General features: G+C 41.7%; 1 non-coding gene across 2 annotated transcripts in view; it reads right to left on the reverse strand.

Moving 5' to 3' along the window:
• LOC120425519 (uncharacterized) overlaps nucleotides 1-15,892 on the reverse strand; it is a 111,931-nt gene that overhangs the window by 54,138 nt on the left and 41,901 nt on the right. For both annotated transcript variants that reach the window (XR_008212013.1, XR_008212014.1), the window contains one exon: nucleotides 2,403-2,494. This is a non-coding gene — a transcript (uncharacterized LOC120425519). The remainder of the gene's footprint in view (nucleotides 1-2,402; nucleotides 2,495-15,892) is intronic.

Genomic DNA, 15,892 nt, shown 5'->3' on the forward strand with positions numbered 1-15,892 from the left:
AATTGTGTTTAGAGCCCTAATCGAAAGCGACCAAAGACGATGACTAATTGCTACAAATGTCAAACAACCCAACCAGCTTCCACCGACGTGATTAATGAGCAGCGATAAAACCGTAATCAGCTGATGGTAAAAGTAAACAAACATTAATGTAAAAGTCATTTCAACTCAATTCGCCCCAAGAGAGTCTCCTTCGACATAAAACCGATTGATTCTGTCATCGCTTTCATTTGCCTATTAGTCGAAAGACTCGAGAAATGAAAAAAAAAAAAACTTCCCAGAAGCTTAATTAACTTTCACTTTGCCACCAAAGCCCGGCAGGTAGAGAAGAACGCTCAACTATAATTATCTTAATGAGTACCTCTGTCTGACACACACACACAAGCGACATGACTGATAAGAAATCGTATATGATGGTGGTGATGTCTTTGGTCTACATCTAGTCTGGAAATCATCACACTCTTCGACGACGTCGATGTGACTGATGATGGTGTGGTGTGGTGTTGGTTTTGCTTTGGATTCAAGCCAATGTAATAAAGCAATTATCTTTGATAGTGGTTTGATGCCGCCCGCCAAGGAAAGGCACATTGCGTATATTTACATATAATGGGAATTTGCATATAAAATGCACTGCAGACACGATGAAGATGGCGCGAAATTGAAATCGCTCGCAAATGATAAGTTTTGAGTACTTTCCATAGGGGGTGGGGTGAGTCACCGCGGTAAAAGATTATATAGTACAGCTTACGCAAATTACTGGCACTTGGAATTAAGGAACCCTCATTAGCCAAAAAAAATCACCCACCGATTTTTTTGGCGAAATTGTCATAACTCTGAACAAATTACAGTTAGATCCTCTATTTTTTATTTGAAAAAAAAAGTCACGGTATTTTGTTAAAAAATTACCATTTGTAGGAGATTTAAAATTTTTGTTTCATTCAGAGCATTGCACTATATAAAACCAAGCGAAACTAGCCAGCTACATTTCAATTAAAGATTTACAAGCAATACTATGTAAACGATCCAATGCACTCTTTGTTTACGAATTCAAGAAAATAAAAAAAAAAGAAATTATAAAAATTACAGTTTTAACAGATTTAGCAAATTTAAGAAATAAAAAAAATCATGAAAATTTAAAAATTTGTAGTTAATCAAATTTTACAACTTTTAGAAATTCAAAAATCAAGAAAATCAGCCAAATCAACAAAATCAAGAAAATCAACAAAATCAACAAATTCAAAAAAATCAACCAAATCAACAAAATTAACCTAATCAAGAAAATCCAAAAAATATAGAAAATCTAGAAAATCTGGAAAATCTAGAAAATCTAGAAAATCTAGAAAATCTAAAAAATCTAAAAAATCTAGAAAATCTAGAAAATCTAGAAAATCTAGAAAATCTAGAAAATCTAGAAAATCTAGAAAATCTAGAAAATCTAGAAAATCTAGAAAATCTAGAAAATCTAGAAAATCTAGAAAATCTAGAAAATCTAGAAAATCTAGAAAATCTAGAAAATCTAGAAAATCTAGAAAATCTTGAAAATCTAGAAAATCTAGAAAATCAAGAAAATCAAGAAAATCAAGAAAATCAAGAAAATCAAGAAAATCAAGAAAATCAAGAAAATCAAGAAAATCAAGAAAATCAAAAAAATCAAAAAAATCAAGAAAATCAAGAAAATTAGGAAAATTAAGAAAATTAAGAAAATCAACAAAATCAACAAAATCAAGAAAATTAAGAAAATCAATTGCAGCATAACTGCTGCTCGCCTTAAAACTTGACTTCCGCTCAGGGCACACGCCATTTTTCACGCATGAGAGACGCCAAAAAATATGATATGCGAAAAATGCAAGCGCAGAGCAACTGCAAATTTCAAACCACGTGGATAGCGTGACTTACTGAGAGTGCGGACACGCATGAGAACGCACCTAGGTTCCCAACGGTAAAACCGCATGTTATGGAGGTATAGGTTAACATGAACCTGTCACGAATCGGCAACGGATTTCGAGTTTTAATTTCAACGAATGACGGACGTTGCGTGCCGCGGACGGAATTCGGAAACAGCCACTTTGGGGCCAGTCGAAACAAATCTGAGAACTTGGGCATTTCGCCTGTAACGTTTTCTGGGTCGATGCGTACAAGCAATATTTCAACAATTCCGCTCGCTGATAGATTACAGTCATTACTTATACTGTTTTCCATGAGGCGAGCAGCCTGGTCCATGATTCATGGCGCCAAGGCTAGAGCTTAGATTACATGTGTCCTTTCGCGATATGCTACGACAACTGAGATGAGATATTGTAATGGGGTGAACGAATTGTTTAACATCAATTCAAAGCTCTACCCAAATATTTCAATTTGAGTCCTTATGAAAATCTAATGATCGAGGGCAATCCCCTTAAACTCACCTTAAATCAGTGGGATGTTTGCTATTGACTAAACGCTAAGTTGTACTACGATCACTGGTTCTGGTGGTGTGTTTCTATTTGATTTTTTGTTCCTGTAACGAGAAAAGATAGGGTTAAATTAGTAACGTACATTAAAGTTTTACGATTGCAAGTGAAATTTATAATGAGTTTCATCCAGCAATAACAGAGTTCGTATATCGCACAATGGTTGCAATAAAACAGCTAGTCGTGCTATATATTTTTGCACTACTTTATTTCTGCAGACAAAGTTTAAGCCGAGAGTACTGTATGTGCGCAATTAAAATGTGGTCACAAAAGTTGCATTCTGCACATATTTTCGTGGAATCCCCCCCAAAACGGGTCGTGTGGTTTCGTACAGATTTATGTTCACATAGATAGGAAGTGGTCGGCTTCTATGATGTGACCATAGCCCAAATGTCAAACCACAGATTAATCAGACATGAAACTTCGAATAACAATTCAGTTAATTTTTGTTTAAAATCTGACTTGTCTGTGACCACACGCAGTCTGTGACGTATACGCCGACCGAGATAGTGCTAATCTAATTGAAACTAGAGAATTAATTACGCTCGGCTAAACGGTCGACCGCCATCGTCGCGGCACCGATAAGTATTAATTTATTTAGTACACACACAAACACAAATACTAACGCCGCGGTTTAGCGCGCACCAGCTGATGGGAAATGCGCGAAACGAGATTAGCGAACAGAGTGTGACACAAACCACAGACAAGTGGACTCCATTAAGGAGGGGAAACAAACAGATCTGCATTTGTCACACTGAGTTAATCCGTGGGAGATTTATTACAACGAATTAAAGCAACGCTAGGGGCATCGCAAACAGTTGAGAGGTGAAGTTAATCAACTCGAACAATCGCAACAAAAATTCAACCATTAAATTCGGAAGTTGGTCAAACGGTCAATGGCTTCGGACTGGACCGCGCCTGTGACCGGGTGACCGCGGAGGGCGATTTATTTGTTTGACACGGTTGAGTTACGGTTTAATTAGCATAGCCGTAAATTGAATTCTAGTGCAGAGCTAGAGTTTGAGAGTTCAGAGCGTTCAATCTCAATATAGTTTTTTTTTGAATGTGACCGAATTTGATAGAAATCGTTGTCCTCATTTATTTGTTATGGACTGCGATGAAATTATCTAAACATTTCATTCTGGCAAGCGAAATTTCTTATCATCGTTTAGAATATCAATAAGCGAGTTATATTTTAACAAATCACATTGTTGACAAAATATTTGTAGACGGCTGACGTTTTACCTGTGAATGTATTTGTAAGATCGGAATGCTCTCGAATATCGCAAAATTGTGATTTGACTCTCAGTGAGTTTTATGTAAAACTACTGTAATAACCTCTACGGATTTGAATTCACATTGCAACAAATTCAAACATAAACATTACAAATTAAAAAACAAAACAAACGTTCGATGGCGCCCTTAATTACGACAACACTAACAACCACATCAACACAACACACGATCATCGGGTAAAAGATGTTAGCGATGTCGGAAGCAAAGTGTGAATCGCGTGCCACGTGATGTGGCGTTTCCGTCGTTTAATGATGCTGTAGTAGAAACCAAAACCCAAACAACAATTACGCAAAAGCATCAGGTGAGTGAGGTAATCCGGCTGGTTTAGCTCCTCAGAACTAGATCACTGTCGCGGCGCGTCATCCGGGTCAAGACTTGGCCGCCGGCCGAGACGCCAAGTGCACGCCGCAAGAGAGTGATGGCGCGTTCGTTTGGGCAAACCTAGCGTTGATCCTCACTTGTGAGATTCAAAATTTCACCTTAAATTGCAAACCTTTCACACTGATAAAAGTGAGGCGTGGTGAAACATAATGAAGAAAATCGCTAACAAACTATCAAAAGAACATCAATGAGTCAACGATATTTTCATGACGCATGAGGTTTTTCCTGCAAATGTATTAGTGAAATCAAAATTTCACGATATCTCGCGGAAGAGAGAAAAGCTACTCTTTCGAAATTTCCCTACTCAGTGAAACTCTTTTGAGGAAGATATTTCCATCGCTGCCGGGTTGTCATAGGTTATCCAAACGAAAACAACACTTTGTGATTCCTTGCTGTATGTACTAATTTCGTACCGCGGCCTACGACAAGTTCTAAAAATAAGGTTGGCAGTCTATCCTCAATGAGAGCGAAAGGTACACACGAAGTGTGTCAACGTCGTCAATTCACGCTTTGGTTAGTGTGCGTTCGACTGAGTTTGTGTGCGATCTCGATGAAACAATGCCACCATAATTATGTTAATTATGACGTGAACCGTTTGACAAAGCTTGGTAGCGTTTTTTTTTGTTCACAGCTTTGCTGTGATAAAGTGAATTAGGAGAACTGTGAGTTAAGTGTATTATGTATACAGCAACTTATCAAATTATGTTTGCTACTTATTTTTCTACTACTACCGTAGATATTCCAGAATTATTGCAGAACATGAGATAAATTGATGTAGAAATTGTCTTACATTTCTACGACATTTGAATTTTATGTAATGTAACAGAATTATAATTTTCCAGAATCTGTAATACAACGATCACGAACATACACAGGTTGACGCTTCTAAGAAAAGAAGATTTCTTGTGAAGTAATGTTTACGGTATTCGGGCATGTAAGTGTGTCAAACGCGTTCTGGCTTCAAATCCCTTTGGCTAGTTGTCACACTTACATTTTCAGGTTGTGTCAAGATAGCACGACAAGCATGAAACTGCTTTCATATTAAGAGTGACAAGAATGCTCGGAGTTTTTCGGTTTTTATTGAATATCTCTGGATTGAAATCGAATTCTGGGGGTCTTTGACGGTCAAAAGGTGAGGCATTGAGAACAGCACAAACGGCGTTTTGGTCCAAAACCGACTTGCGACAAGATAGCACGACAACGTAAAGTAATTGAAGGTACGCTGTGACGTCCAATGAGAGATTGGTCCTGCCAACGAATGTTAGTAGCTTGGTCATCACTAAATGTCAGCGGAGTTTGGTTTGGGTGTACTTTACTGCACCTCACTATATCGTAACGAGGTCATTGCCGCGTAGTAAAACGGATTCTTCTTCAAAGTTATTTAAAACTGTTGAATGCAGCAACACCCATTTCCCTACGTCCACCAACAACCACCCAAATAATGCCTGATTTATCAGCCAGCATCAATCTCTCGAAGAGGTCTTCTTCACCACCATCAACATGTGTGTGTGTGTGCGAGAAGCTTAAATTCCTCTAATGGAGGCGTTTATTGCGTGTAAATTGCTGTAAATTGCAACGCTAATTCACCACCACACTTCATCAGCTTCTTCTGCTGCTGCTGCTGCTTTGAGTTGCTGATACTCGTCCACGGTGTGTATGAGAGTGTGGTTTCTCGTCTGTGTGGCGTTCTGGAACGAAATCAATATGCAGGGACTTATACCTTCGCACTGGGGGGATTGGCTAGGTCTGATAAGAACAAGACAGAACGTCGACTCTGTTGCATGGAAGTTGCGGTTGTGGTGTGGTTGGGAACACTTCTTGAAGCTTGGTGTAGTACTAAGAGTTCAAAAGATTCTTTGGAAATCTGATACCCGAGCACTCTTAAGTCAAGTGAATTAAATTGTTTCAACAACTTTGTCCAGCCTGTTAGCAATGTGCAGAGTCAACGACACGGCAGAGACTTTATTGGGTAATCTCCCATAACTAGTACAAGTTCAGCGTGCGGCGAACCGCCACTCTCACGTAACTTCACGCAGGTCGTTGATGAACTAACCACTGCGTTGGACCATTAACCGCCTGCAACACCATAACTCATCACAAGTAGAGTACCACAGTCCAAGTTGGGCTAGGTCTAGCGCTACCTTCACTGGGTTATGATCGGAGCGCGGAGTTCGTTGGACTATACCTTCGTTTTTTCTGTAATTTTACATTTTCATGAAGATTATGTCCGCGAACACTCGCACACTTACGCACATTCGTTCCAGCCGCGGTTCCAGCCAATTGTGTTTAGTGCGAAAATAATTTTTAATTGGATAAACATCGGCTTTGGTTATGAAGAGGCCTGCTCGTTATGATTGAAGCACTGGTCGGTGGTGGTCGGTTGCATTTCTGAGTCGGACTCGTCGTTGGTGTGATATTTATGGCCCACCGCTCGCGCTGCTTTAGGCGTTGTGCTTTAATTTGCCAAGTCGTTTAAGACAGGCGCCGGACCTCCGCGTAGGTCATAATCGTTGGCTTATTGTTCGTCGTTTTGTACTTGATGATCTGGTTGGGGAAGTCATCTGTTTATTTGTAAACAGGTCATCTGGCATATGGCATGAACATTGAGTTAGTTCTTAAATATGATCCATGTTTAAATAAATTAAATATGAAAACTAAGATTATCCCAAGCCTAGAGTTAAAATTTATGACACAGTTAGCACGAATACTATTTTGGCAAAATTTACGTAATTCAGTTTGAATCACAACCAACCAATTCTTCGCATAGGACCAACCCCACCAAACAAGCCCCCAAATATCGACCAAACCGCGTCCGGAAATCCGCAGGAAATCCTACTCACCACCAGCAAAAGGCAAAATAGGTGAAACGAGAACCATTCGGAATTGATTTCCTTAATCCTTCTTCTTCTGTTTGCTCAGCAGTTCCATCAAACCAGACATACTTTAGTCCATTGGCAGACGAGCAAACATTCCGGTCTTCGTCGTCGTCTTCGTTTCCAGGAAACGGCTCCAGTAAGAAGTAAGGCTCAACCAGGTCATCGTCCTTTAGCAACGAGCCGTCGCCACTTCTGGGCAGGATACATCACCGCCTGAGCAAACAGAAACTATCAAGAAAGTGGGCAATCAATCGACTTCAACCAAAGTCACTGTAGATTCAAAGTAGTTGTTTAGTTTCGCCCACGCCCGCCATCAACTTTGGAGACTTGCGACAAGATAAATCTCTTCCCGCGGAGGTGACTCATAGTCTTGGGGATCGGGACCACCACCAGATTGACAGCCAGCCTGCAGCGAGATGTTTCGTATATGGGAGGTTGGGGGATCGTGGTTTTGACGAGAGAAAGAATTTCTTTGTGATCCGTCTAAGGGATGATTGACTTGGCACGACTGTCGTATTGCGGTTTTAGCCAAGTCAGGTTAGGCTGACCTACGCAAATGGAAGTCAAACAACTATCTCGAGGAGGGGGGAAGAAATCTTGCGAGGCTTTTATGAACTGGATGAGATGTAGCCAGGAATGTTTACGAATAGGTGCACCGACGATGAGTCATTAAGGGTGGAATCCGCGAGATGCTATCGGCAGCTATGCAATTCTTGGAAGTTCTGCAAGATTCTGCAAGTCGCGACCAAACACTTAATTTTATAGACATACCACAGCTTACTCATGGGAACACAGTCACGTTGAATCCCATGGATGGTCCGTGGCTTACGCAACAAAAGGTCACCACGAAAGCCACGTGAAGCAAAGCTGTCGAAGCCATCGTTGCCGGGTCTTTGTGTTCGGGCCGTTCCCAAATGAATATTTATCCCAAACTAAAATCAACAGTCGTAAAAAGGGACAGGCCACAGAGTGGGCCGGCCATTTAATGGAAAGTAATCAAAAAGTGGACCCTTCAAGAAGTTGAAGTCTCACACAAGTTGAACAAAAATCACCTTTTTTGTATGCTAATGCGAACGCTTGTTTAACTTTCCCCGCAACGATATGCTATAGTCCTACAATTAAATTCTCGTTTAAGAAAGAAACCCCACGCGATTAGCCACCTTGGTCGTTGAAAATGCGTGCACGGCGTGGAACTTCCTTTGTCGTCGCAAGCACACGTGTTCTCTGCGCGGGGACACATTCCCAGTAAGGCGCGCGCGCGTTGCACCCACTTTGGCTAAGCTAGTACATGTTGCTTAGAAAATGACTACATCGGCAAAGGAAGTCGCGTTGTCGTTGTCGCCCTAACTGCATATTTACCGTATGTGATTACCGGGAGAGGTTGCTGACCGCTGGGAACAGTATTTGAATGCGCTATGCATGGACGACTTTGTTGAACTTGCGGTTGTTACACTCAAACGAAATTGTTTAAGGAAACTTAACAAACAAATTTAATTGCAGCGAGCTGAAACAGGCAAAAAGTCACATTTTGTTGTTTGATGCTGTGAGTCATCTAAAGTATCCTGAAATGCTTTCAGATCATGAAGAATACCACCAGTATACCAGTTTCTACCTCAAGATTTTGACAACGGATCCTACCCAGACTGCATCAGAGAGTGTGGTAGGCTACAGTAACTTGTTGAAACAACTTATTGAGATGATTGGGTCATCCAAGAACTGCTTGGAGTCAAGACCGGTGGGTTTACCGCCTTAACAAGCAAGATGTCTACGGGTTTTGACCCCGGAACATACCAGCACAGCTTCAGTGAGTATGGTAGATTACTTTGCTGATTGGTTGGGATGTCCTGGGTCCTGGGTCATCCAAGTCTCAACAAACGACAAGTTTGTTGAAGAACAACGAAAACGAGGTAGAGTCAAAATGTAGTGTCCTGTTTTTCTCATTTCTTCAAGTTTAAACAGAAGTGTGATAACCTAATCGCTCATAATTACTTGTTAATCTTTCCAAACAGCCCAAAAACCTCGCCAATTTCTCAACGCGCTATTGTTTCGGTTTATAACACTTCACGCATTGCAATAATTGCCCAGTTGCGGAAGGAGGCACGCATTCACGCCCAAATAAACCGACACGATACGCACACGGGTCATTGAAATTTTCCAATCTTCTCTAATTACGCCTTAATGGACTGCAAAATGTACATTTCAAAGCAAGAAAGTAACAGAAAAACAAACGCCAGCTCAAAACAAAAATGCGTTAATACGATAATTCGTTACGCGGGTCCACAATGGAGCTACCGCAGTTGAGCAAACGTTACAATTACAACAAGGCCGAACGGAGAGCAAGTGGAAAACAACCCGCAGTGAAAGAGAGAAATTGCTACCAATTTGGCCGGGCCACCCCCTCCTCCGGGTCCAATAAGAAAATTATCGTCCAACCACCAATTTGTACCCCGAGCCGCGCGAGCTGAGTGCCGGCCATCAACTCTGGGCGGGGGTAATAGAGGGCACAGCACTACCGATTTGGAGTCATCACTCGCGCCGGTGGTCTGGTTTGGTTCGGTTACATGCTTTTGCGCGCAGATTGCGGCTGGCGCAATGCCCTACTGGCCGATTCACGGCGGTCGGATTATCCAACTTGGAGGTCGCCGGCGAGGTCAGGGCGGATTAGCTGGAGTGATGTCTGCGATGATGATTACTTTGGATGATCTTAACAGTTGACAACTTGTTCAAGATTAGACTTGTTATATTTTTTAGATCTTGATCTAGAACATCCAACAAAGGCTTCGATGTATTTGTCCCAGAATCAAACATCTTATTCGAATGCATGGTTCAATCACGCTTCTTCGTGGGAACCAACCAATCATCTCGATCAATTAATCATGGAGAGCAATAAACGCAATACGTGCGTATCGTGCCTGCAGCCAGAGCTCAAGTTTCGCCTCGAGTCGATTGATTAGACCTCCTTCTCCGACAAAGAATAAGACGAGACAGATGCCGGTAGCGCTCGTAGAAACACCCGACTCTCATCTTGTTGTCGTTGTCGGGCTTGGCTCGAGGAGATAAACGAGCTGATTGATTCGCACATGTTTCCCCGCAGTTGGACAGCGCTTTTGCCACTACTCCACTCCGATGATGCAGGGGACCACCCATATATCTGGTTGGGAGATCCTATCGGTGTAGACCGGCTTCTTGCTTTGCAAGTGCCCGGACCTTAATCAACGCACACAAACAATGTAATCGGATAATTGAGCGTATAATGGAGAGGTCTCGACGCGGCACGAACATGACGGTTACTCATAATAAACTGCAGTTCAACTTTCTCGGACGAGTCCTCGGTCGAGAACTCTGCAAATTTCTTCGAAGCTTGCTGGAATGCGATGAAACATGATCCGGATGGATCCGCACCGCGGTAGCCTTGGGTCGTGAGAACCGACAGTATCTTTGCATGACAACCGCGCGGTTTAATCCTGGACTTGATATCTCCGGTAGCCCCTTTGAAGATCAGTGCTACCGTACGACTCGCAGAGTTTGGCTTCCCACAGACGGACAGCATCGTATGTCCGGCCAAACAAGTTTGCCGACACCACCGCTGACGCGGTCGGTATCGAAGATAATCGAAACGCCCGGCTACAATGTGCGTAGGTAATTAGCAACCGGCCAATTGGGGGTTAAGTTACGACCATGGGATCTCTCCGACTAAATTTTATCTGATTGCCAAGCTTCCAGTAGCCATCGACAAGGTCATCTGAAACTCCCCGCCAGGTTAATGCCTCAGTCGTAAAACGTTTAACTTTGTATCGTACCAGGCCAAGTTCCCGGGTACAAATCTAGAGCACTTTGCCAGGAGACTGAAAATTAAAAACAAACACCATAAAGTCTGCAACAACAACAGCAGTCGCGGCCTGCTAGACTCGACCCTTATCAACCGCGCACTTGCCCGCGCCACAATTAGGGAGTTGCTCAAGCTCAGTGCCTCCTCACATGTGTGAAATTTTATAGCCGACGGCCGGGTCATAAAGTGGCCGTCTAGTCAGGGTTCCAAGGGTTAAAAAGCTAGGGACGATGGCGATGTATGTAAATCGGCCGTGTAGTTTTTGGGGGTTTGCAACAAGCGAAAAAAAAAGAGCAGCAGTGTATGTTCTGCGATGTCAGCGTTACGGAGTGGAGCGACTTGAGCAATACTTGCGTGCACTCTTTGCCTGAGATTGTAGATTGCGTAACTTCATTAGCATGTCTGGTTGAAGGGGTTGTGTTACTCTGTATTGCTTCGCCTACGATAGTTTCGTACATAGTGAACCATATGTTTTCTTCCAGACTTTGGGATTGCTTCCAAGCGAAGAATTTCTCACGGAGTCTATTGGAATTATCCACGCCAATCAGAAGCAATCGACAAGGACCGAATCGCATTTTTGACTTCATCATTGCCGACAACTTCCTAGGTCATCACACTTTTACAAACTTATGATTCACAGAGTATACGGTACATGGCGTTAAACCTAAGAACAGTAAATAGTACTGACTTCATTCATAACAAATCAATCCCAACAGCTGGTCGATGGATAGCACAGTGAGTTCAATCAATCTCGCTACACATGCGAAATCATTGGGCCGTCACCCACGATTTCTACCACTCGATGTAGGGTGACAACTCGCAGCCCGTTTAAAATGATCTTCCCCTGCCAACGGTGCCAGACACATCGGAAAGTTCTTCACCGACATGTATCGATTTTCTGCCCTGCATCGGCGGTACATGTGAGTAGTGCTACGTTTAACATTAACCTCGTTCTACAGCGTACTACACTCACTCGCGTGTCGACATCGACTCTCTACGGCGGTGGTCGTCGCTGATGGAACGCGTACATTTTGCATGTATTTTTTACGTTCTTGCTCCACATGGAGTATACGTCGGAGTGAATCATATGTTGGATTTACACGGGCTGATCCGTGTCATGTGGTTCGCACATATCGGATAATCTCTCTTCGGGGCAGTAGATCACCCGGAGAAATGGAGACGCATCGCCGTCGGTAGAGCGTTTCAACAAGGCGACTGTTTGCACTTCAATTAGAAGCAAAGGCACTCTTTGCTGGCCTGCGCATTGACCCTGCCCTCGACCCAGAAATCGGAGAACTGCTGCAGAGTGCACACTTGGCTTGTGTGGCTCATCTCAAATTCCATTATACCAGGAAGCCGCTGGAGAGCATCTCCGCAAACCACAGAGGCAGCAGCAGCAGCAGCACTGGTCATTTCAATATCCCATCATCGTTGTCATCAACGCTGCTTCCGAAAGTGGGTTCGGTTGCTTAGCACTCCGTTGGAACCTTTTGAGACTGACCGGCACGGAATTGTCATCCGAGCGTAAAACTAGCCCATTGCTCGTTTGAAACTACTCCAGACACTTCTGCTTCTGTTGCCGCCGAGTGGAACTGTGTCGTCTTCGTCTGTTCCGTTTCTGTTACTGTCAGGATTACGACCGTGACACACACCACTTTGGTGTTGGCCACAAACGGAAGGCAAAGGATTAACGTCACTCTTGGGGCAGTCCCTCCCGTTGTCGCCATCGTCGTCACCGCCGTAAAATGAGATTTTATGGTTATCTCGTTTGATGCGCTCGCCAGCATATGCTGTGGCAGCTTTTTCTTGGCGTTGTTTATTGTTGAGCCCTTTTGCGAGGCTGGGTGGTTCGGACGACCTCACATGCAAGAGCAACTCCACTGGACAAAGGGCCAGAGGATAAGCTCTTGAACGCCCGCTGCTTTGAAGAAATCCATTTTCACCCTAAATTGATTGATTGAAAAAAACGTTGACGATGACGACGGTCAAGTTCGCCGACAAAACAAACACACCAGTCTCTTAATTAAGGTCGATTTCACGTGGAACATCGACACGAACACTCCCTTCGAACACCTCTCGCGCTCCCGAGAGTGGGCAGACACAATGGAAAGGTGTGAAATAAATCGATTAATCGGCTCTTCCAACAACTTGGTTGAATTCAATCGCCGCTCGCGCAAGCAGTTGAGTTGAATTTGGTGAAAATTAATTCCTCGGTTTAATCGATTCACACGATTGTTGGAGCGAAGCGCGCCCTGCTCTTGTCATGCAGTTTTAGGGAGTAGTTATTTACACTTGGATGCCATTTGCCGAGATCGTCGTGGCGTGGACGTGCATTGATTAATGAAACACTCACCTGGAACGGAGAAAGAGAGAGAGGAAGAAAATAATTAGTCATTCAGTTTAAACATGAAACAGGTCGAACATTTGCATCGAATAAATGAAGCGAGGTGGAAATTGACACTATGAATTCACAATGAAGCTGATAACCGTGTGCAGTTCAAGTGGTTTGTATTGCTCCAGTGGATTCAAGTTCTCACTTTTGAGTATATCAATATCGTACAAATAAATAACCCCTTCTTTTCCACTGTTGCCAAGCCGTGCGTGTGCGTAATCTGGGCTATTTTACCGCGTTACCGATTAACATATCTAAATCGTAGAAAAGCGACTATCTCAATAAAGCTAGATAACCGTTTGATTTAATGGTGCCCAAGCTGAGCTCACAGCTTTTCCATTGTGGAATCGGCCTCCGCACAAATATGGGTGCAAAAATGAGACATAAAACATGGAGAGGGGGAGGAGAAAAACAATCTGTTCCGACAATCAACATGAATAAAGAAATAATCGAACTGATTTCCATGTTTTTGTTTTGGCTTCGGTACGAAATATGGCTCTATTTACAATTGGATGGTATGAAATATGCATTCTTATGCTAGCAAGATTTTTGCAAAACCTAGTAAATATAAAAAAATAAAAAAAATGCCTATATTGAGAATCGAACCCAAGACCTTTGACATATCAAATCCGCACCTTTGCCGTATCGGCCACCACGGTTGGATAAACTGTTTTAATGAACGAATGAACCCTATTATTTGATGATTTGCATGCGGGAGGTTTATTCGCAAGCCTTTACGCACTAACCTCTCGATTCAATGTGGTAGAGTTATTCTCTCGGTTTGTTTTATTAGGTTTTACAGCGTGACGTCACGAGCGCACACGCACACACATTTTTGCTGAGACACACGTGCAAAAAATGTAAACAGTGCAGCCAAGCTGTCAAATTTCTAACCTAAAAATCGAGTCGGCGTAAAACCTAATTGTGAGCGTTAAACTATGCTATGTATTGAAGTTGTAAGGGTGATTTGATGTTTTTGACAATTTTCGTTGTAATGATTATAACAAATCTGAAAAATAGCAACACTCGAAAAAAATACCCAGATAGAAAATCTTATTTGCAATCAAAAAAAAATTGTTGATAGAGTGACGTTTTTCCATCCTCAAGTTTTTTTTTTGTTTGTATATAAAAAACTAATCTACCAACCCTTTTAAGGAGAACTAAACTGTGTCAATATTTTTATGTTTTGATTTTTTAGATTTTTTCAGCGATGAGTATCAAAAATCCAAGCATATAAGCCGATCTGGCTACTTTGGGTCCGATTCTAGGTACCTCGGTGGAACCAGGAATATGGCCAACCACGCAGTTATTCCAGAATAATGTAACCTGGGCGCTCAAAATTTGGCCTGCGCCTTTTCAAGATATTTAAGTTTTAAAGTTGCATCTTTTCACCTTAAAATGGCTGTATTATTTGATCCTCAAAATCAAATTGACTTGTCAAAAAATAAAATGTTTGTTTTAGAGCTTTCAAAGTGCCCAGAACACCCCTTTTCTTTAAAACTTGACCCTGATTTGCTACGTTAAAAAACTGACTTTCAAAATCTCCATAATTGTGAACCACCCTAATTTTTAACCAAGCCAAAAGATGCCCCTTTCCATTTGCAACAACTCTTCTGAAGACACCAAAGCTTAAAAACTTTTTCGAAAAATCAATTTTCCATTTAATTTTGCGATCTGGAGGAATTAAGAATATCGAGGTACTTATGACCGGTTCCAAAGTGACCATTTTGGTCCAAAAAATCAAAACGTAATAACTACTGGCAGGGTGGCAAGTTTGGTTTTCCCCTTAATGAAATTTTTTGACTGCAACACAAATTCGAAAAATTGGGGAAAATGTCTATTAACATGTGTATTTTCTTTTGTATTTCGCAATTCGCAATTTTCAGTGTAAGAACGGGCCTTGACCGATCTTATGCACTAGGTTCCCGACGAACACGCACTGCCCCTTACACCTACATCTCACCCTTGCTCTGAGTCAGTACGAGCAGCACGCTAGAACACGCTTTGAGTGCTCGTGCCTGGCATGCACACCTTCTTTTCTGGTTACGCATTTTAACTCGGCCGGGGGTGGTACATTAAGTAGGGTTTGATGTAAGTATAAGCGCCTAACCATTTATAGTGTGTCTATAAACTTTCATTAAAGCAAAAACTGTTTTATTTTTAGTTTGAATTCAAAAACTTATTGTTATTTACTGTGTATTGTTTTCTCCTGAAATCTTCCCTATTGTTGAGTCTGTTTATCTGTTGATATTTCTTTTGTCGCGGTGTTTTGTTACAATTGTTGGTCCTAAGCATGTTATAAAAGTATACCAAAAATACAATAGTAATATTTGTGTTAATCCTTTAACCATTCCATAAATTGAGTAAGGGCTCAAACCTCACTTGTTTGAAAAAAAGGTGAAGTTTGAAAATTAGACAATAGTTAATAAATAGAGATACAAAACAAGCTTAGATTATAGTAATGATAATTTATAGGACAGATAAAGAATTATTCAAATAAATAAATTCGCAATAAAATCAAAAAAGATTAGGCGAATGATAAATAGACTTGATATTACTAGTACATTAAGGAAAAGTATATTTTTAAGGAAAAAAACAAAACAAAGTTTGTTACAGCAGTATCAATTGACAGAAAAGAGTGGAAAAGCTTTGAGAGATAAGAGAATCAAAA

Source organism: Culex pipiens, chromosome 2 (assembly GCF_016801865.2).
Source record: "Culex pipiens pallens isolate TS chromosome 2, TS_CPP_V2, whole genome shotgun sequence".
Taxonomy (NCBI): domain Eukaryota; kingdom Metazoa; phylum Arthropoda; class Insecta; order Diptera; family Culicidae; genus Culex; species Culex pipiens.